This window comes from Pleurodeles waltl, chromosome 3_1 (genome assembly GCF_031143425.1).
Source record: "Pleurodeles waltl isolate 20211129_DDA chromosome 3_1, aPleWal1.hap1.20221129, whole genome shotgun sequence".
NCBI classification, from domain to species: domain Eukaryota; kingdom Metazoa; phylum Chordata; class Amphibia; order Caudata; family Salamandridae; genus Pleurodeles; species Pleurodeles waltl.
Window position 1 is genome coordinate 763,527,910 of NC_090440.1, and position 6,000 is coordinate 763,533,909.

At 43.5% G+C, this 6,000-nt stretch overlaps 1 protein-coding gene across 6 annotated transcripts in view; it reads right to left on the bottom strand.

Annotated features, from left to right (window-relative positions):
• Nucleotides 1-5,781, bottom strand: part of FAR1 (fatty acyl-CoA reductase 1) — a 416,046-nt gene extending 410,265 nt beyond the window's left edge. The window contains exon 1 of one of the 6 annotated variants that reach the window (XM_069223563.1): nt 5,436-5,781. The gene's annotated coding sequence lies outside the window, so the exon portion shown is untranslated. The remainder of the gene's footprint in view (nt 1-5,435) is intronic. The other 5 variants (XM_069223560.1, XM_069223562.1, XM_069223559.1 and 2 more) reach the window with 5 other exon arrangements.
• Between the last annotated feature and the right edge of the window lie 219 nt (nt 5,782-6,000).

Sequence of the window (6,000 nt, forward strand, 5' to 3'; positions counted from 1 at the left end):
ACAGCTTTCAAGTTTCCCTCTCCCGTTCTCACTATCTTCATTTTACAATAATCTTAAGAACCTGAAGTCAACATAGTTGGGAGTGTAAAAGAATACTACAGATTTAAACATACAGAATGCCTTACTGTATGGTACTAGTCCTCAAAGGCAGCAGGTCTCAACATTTTTAACTAGCTATGTATGGTACTACCATACATCATAACTAAAGCAGCTCTTCTAATTTTAGCCAACTCGTCATCTAGATGCCAAGTAGTTTTAGTCATTTACTTTTATGACGGATGGTGGCATTCGCCTTTCAAAATGAACCAAACAAAGCAGAAAACTCAAGTAGAAAATATGCCGAATATAACTGGAAATACTCAATAGAAGTAAAGACAGACTTCTAGTGCAAGAGATAGTGACGCATAAATTATGCAAAAAAAGAAAAGAGAACTCTGGGTAGTTCCCAAGTTTAGGGGTGGAGAGCAGCTCCAGTAAGGAGCACCCTGCAACACCAGCGACACTAGATTTGCTCACCTCAAATGCCTGTGTGTATATATATATATATATATATTTTTTTTGTGTGTAATTTATTTATTTATTTATTTATGGGTTGGAAAGCAAAATGCATAGTGAAAGTATGATGGGGATGTGAAAAGAATAAATAGCAGCCCATTCTTTTTTTTTTTTCCATTCAAAATTAAAACACTTTTCATTCGTTTCTGGAGAGGTGGGAAATTGATGAAAAATAAAATATGCAATAGTTGACTTTTGTAGGGTGAAGTTATTTCAAAGTCCACTAACTCCTATATCACAGTTACCACGTGGGCAGCAGAACTAGAGAGAGTTATAGATGTTCTCAAGCCCTGGCACTCACTTTACAGATGACCTCAACGTCGGTAAAAATAACAAGAGGCCCGAGATAGTAAGAGGTATGGTGAGGTGCAGTTGTAGAAAGAGAACTAGGAGAAAAGAGGTTGTGATATCACAGTACTTGTTGCGTCACGGGCAGGGTCTCGCTAGAAATAACCTGTATTTAAGGGCTAGTCTATAATATGGCGTCTGGTTCTGGAGGATCCAGCAAGTGCCTGGAGCCCCCTGGAATACTGTGTTCCCTCCCTGATGCCTCATATGAAATGCAGACATTCGGGAAGGCCCTCCAGATCACAGAAAAGCTAGGCTAATAGTCATGAAATTTAGCTCTCTACCAAATCTATGCCATACTGGTGTCCTAACCCAATCAATAAAAGCAAGGTGCGCTTCTCTTTGTCACACTTTCTTTTTTACCCTAAATGTTATTGCCCGTTAGTAATATAACTGTGAGAACATTTTGAGTTGGCAGGAAGATACCCCCTCATTTAAACTAGAAAGAGCAGCATTTCCGATCTAAAAAAGTTTTGGACATTCTTGTAAGATTGAGGACAGGAAGGTTAACAGGCGTGGCCATTCAGTTTTTATCTGTCAGGGTAGGGCAGGGCAAACACTTTTCACATACGATGAGAGCCGGTCTGACCCATGACCAGCCTGGGGTTTGTCAGACTCATCTGCCTTCCGGCGCATGATAAGAACTCAACTCTCTGCTCAGAACTGGAGTTCATCCAGAAAGCAGTAGGGAACATCTGAGCCCTTACAAGTTTGTGTAGTTTCTCCTGATGTTGCTAATTTGATAGGATCTTCCAATACCAACTTTGGTCATGAGGCGTAAAAGTACAGCGATAGGGTCTATCGCTGCCTTTAAAACAGGCACGGCCCATTGTCAAGTCAACAGTGTTGCCTTCTGCTCCAACTGTTATCTCGCCCATTTGCTGACTTGTGCACATTACCATGTCGAAAGCTGGGTCTTCCATTAATAACCTCCATTAGCCCGTAAGCGCACATAGTGCTCCACTATTCTTCTGACTAGGCCGGTGATATGCATATATCTATATGTTTTAACTCCTTCTGCCACCCCACGTGACTACCCTACTACATCCAGCAGGTCTCAGTAGGAAAAAAATGAACACATCTAGTTAAAGCAGTTACATGAAACAGACAATGTTTATCGAGCATCAAACAGTGCAGAAAAAAAGCCTTTTGTTATTTTCTTGTCGACAGGGCTGTCAACTTAGAAAAGGTTACACAGAATATATTGCGCTTGATAGCTCTCCAACAGCAAGATTCGACCATTGTCCTGGAATCAAGGAAGCTATCCTGAGATAATGTTCACACATTAAGCAGTGCAGAGTAGTTTAAGCTGACCAAAATGTCACAAGGGTCACCCAAGTCAAAAATTATGACATTAACAGAGCTTCAAAACGTGCACTTAGAACCATTTACTGTAAATCTTACATACCAAGATAGCTTAATCAAGGTTTTTGCCTGTTGCTTTTGAGTGGGCCTGTGCCGGCAAGTACTGTGCCTCTGTCACTACCGGGAGTAAGTGCTATAAAAAGCCTAGCGAACTCCACCTATCCAAATAAATTGCGCCCTATGACTATCCCAACTCTAGGCTACTGACCACTACAACAAGCACTGTCAAAGCCAATAGGTCTCGCCTTGCTAGCTATTGGCTTTACAAAATGGTGAATGGCCACACTGCACAGCATGGCTAAAAAAAAAAAAAACACAATCCTCCCCCCCCCCCCCCCCCCCCCCCAATTATTTTGTCGGGACACGCACCATGCATGCGTCTGCCTATAAAACGACTTGGCTGCTTTTTTTTGTTATTAGTTACCGAACCGAGTTGGATTCGTGACAAAAGGTAAATGAAATGGGCAGAGGATTTTTTTTTTTAAGCAGATGGGAGAAGCGTAGGCAACGGGGGAGGCAGAAGCAACATTAGACAGAAGCAGGGAGAGCAGCACAGTGGGTAGTAAGGGAGACACGGAAGCAGCATTGGGAGGACGAGATGGGTTAGTGGGACGAAGCAGCAACACAATGTTGGGGAAAGTAACATGGAAGGCGTAGGGGGCAACAATAGAGAGAGAAGGAGAACAGTGGGTAGAAGCAATGGGGAGAAGCGCATAAAGGCACAACAATAAGAGTCGATGAGAAGCACAAGGGGAATAGCATCTCGGAATGCAAAGGGTGAGAAGTACATAAGAGGGATAGCTCAAAACACAAGCATCCTCATAAAACGCTTAACACAAGAACAAAATGCTTAAAAGCAAGCAGTGGAAGCAGAGATGCTAGCCAGTTAAGAGAGGGCAGAGAGGCAATCAAGGTACAGTCAATTGGAGTCACTTTCGAAATAGCATCAAAATAAAAGATTTCTTATCTCTAAAAAGTACAATCCTCCATTTGCACCGTTACTGCCTTTTATCCTCTTTCAAGATCGCACAGATAAAATATTAATTTGACAGGTCACAATGTGTAATTGACACTGACCGGGTTTCAGTTACATGCAAATTAGACTGAAGAAACTGTTTAACCTATGCTAAGCCAAAACAAACACATATTCAGAAGAAAGTACTGCCACTTGTCCAAAAGGTGATGGGAAGAAAAAAAAAAAAAAACACTTAGTAGACAGATCTATTGTATACAACTAATAGTCAACGGTCAAAAAAGATAAGTTATCGTTTTCACTAACTTCTGAACAAGAGAATGAAAGAGAAATAAACAAGTCAAATATTTTTTCATAAAAAATAGAGCGATCTTTCCGTTATTACCAACAAAGCTTTTTCGTATCACTTCCATACAATATCACTCCTCCTGCATCAATCACCTTTCACTCCTAACCGATATTTTAGATGCAGAAAGCTGCATGGCACCCACAATAATTATTAGAGACCCCAAGTGAGGAGAAGCATAGTGGCATAACTGTAGGCCCACATGGAAGGCATATTAAAGCCACGAAGTTATAGATTCAGCGGCGAACACCGAAGATCCCCTTGTCTACTGCACAGCTAGCTGAGGCCAGGGAATACATGGGGTGAATTCCAACATGCCTTGTGCTAATTACAAGTATGCCTTTTCCTACCATTTGGTAGGAACTTTTACTTTAAATATGACGTGACTGGCAGTTTAAGGGGAGGGGTCAACTGTAATTCCTCTAAATAAGACTCTACGCCTGCTTGTACACCAACACAAAGTATTCACAAAGAAATTAATAACGAGCAGTGCTATAATGGTAGTATGAAAAATGTTCTGACGAACGTTACTATTAACGTAATGCTGGGGCTTATCGATAACATAAGTATCTTCACTAAGTGTAAGATACAGAGGTTTGCAAGAGGGCAAATATATGTCAGTATGCAATCCATTCGAAAATTTCAATGGTAAGCCATTACTTTTGGTTCGCGCAACCCTGTTCTGTAAACATACACAAGTGTCAGCGTGTTGTGCAGAATCAGCCTGCTGTTGTGAAGAATTTGTAGAACACGCGGGCACGTATGATAGGTACATATATAATAAAAGTTAGGGTTGTTTAGAGGTAACTGGGGTGGGATCACTGTTCAATAGCTCGCCTACCCACGAAATAAAGGTTCTTACAATGTCCAAGGAAAAAAAACACCAATGTGAAAGAGGCCGTGTCTTACACTAGAAGTAACTGTTCCCTGCAGATCCTAAATACAAATACTCGCTGACTCAGTAATACTAACCAAAGACAAATTGTTAAAAGGTTTCGAGGTAAGTAAACGTACACGACGTCTACTGCCTCACGTTTGGGCCGATTCTTAGTTTCACCACTGATATTGCAGGTGTATAATCCACTTTAAACAGAAAAATAATGCTTTCGTCCTTTGGGCGTACCTAAGGACTATATCACCAATAAGATCTGAGTAGTCCCTTTATATGGAATCTTGTCCGACACAAAGGAAAATGACAGCAATTCAAAACTGAGGCTGTTTTTTTCCGATCTGACATTTTTGCGCAGGTCCCTTCCGTTTCTCTGTACGGAAAGAGTTAATCTATCACCCGCCCCCTTGCCCGTCGCAATCTATTGCTCATCTCGCCGCAATGAAAGAAACATCCTGTGGTCTTCTCAGAAGTCCACAAACCAACAACCCTTAAAACAGGTTATTGTGCTGGGTGCCTAATACAAATCCGCGGCTGATTAAGTACAACCTAGGTGTCACTGACTTTCGTCTTGACAGCACAGTATCAGCATTTCATCCTTCTGTGATCGATAAAATAGGCACCATTCGATGAACTGGAAAATTTTAAGCATCCACGAGTGAAACGGCAGTGGGGAGGGATGGTTGGCTCCTGCTGCTTCCGCGCCACCAGCCCAACAGAGATTTTAATTGTAGAAAGCGGTCTGACAGCCATAAGTAATTATTAGAGACCCCAGGTGTGGAGAAACAACAGGACATCGCTGTAGGCCACAAGGGGCGGCACCTGCCAGCTGAGATGGTACAGACCCACCCAAGATCACCGAAGGCACCCCGTTACCTACTACACAGCTAGCGTGACCGTTAGGCCGGCAAATACACGGGATGGATACGTGATTAAGAGGAAAATGTAATTTTCCTTACCGTTTGGACGCGGGTGCACAGGGCGGCGGCTAGAAGACGGCGTTGAGGGCAGTTGCTGGGTGCGTGAGGAAGGAGGCGCGCCCAAGCAGCTACAGGGACCGGCGAGAGGGCGGCGGGCAGAGTGCACAGAGCGCGCTGTGTCGCAGAGCAGCCAGAACTGAAAGTAGTGCTGCGGGCGGTGGGAGGTGCCGGGGGCGGAGCAGGCTGCTGGCAGATGCGGCTGCGCTGCGGCGGAGGACTAAAGTACGGTCTCGACGGCACCCCTGGGGTACCAACATGGTGTAGTGCCCCTGGGGTACTTGTACATTACTAGATTTAATATCTATCAAGGCAAAGTGGACGCTATTCTAATTCCTCTCCTCTCCCAATGCTCTCTACCGAATGCTCTTTTGAGCCAAGCCCTTCCTCCGCTCTTGATGTCTCCAAAGCCGCACCCTTGGCCCGTGACGATCCAGAGGCTCCACTTGCTAAACTCGCTGGTCTAGCCTCTCCCTTGCGAGCTGCTCAGCGCACTCTGACCTTTGCCATTTTTCTTACGCTATTCGCATAAAAGTTATTTTCTTAA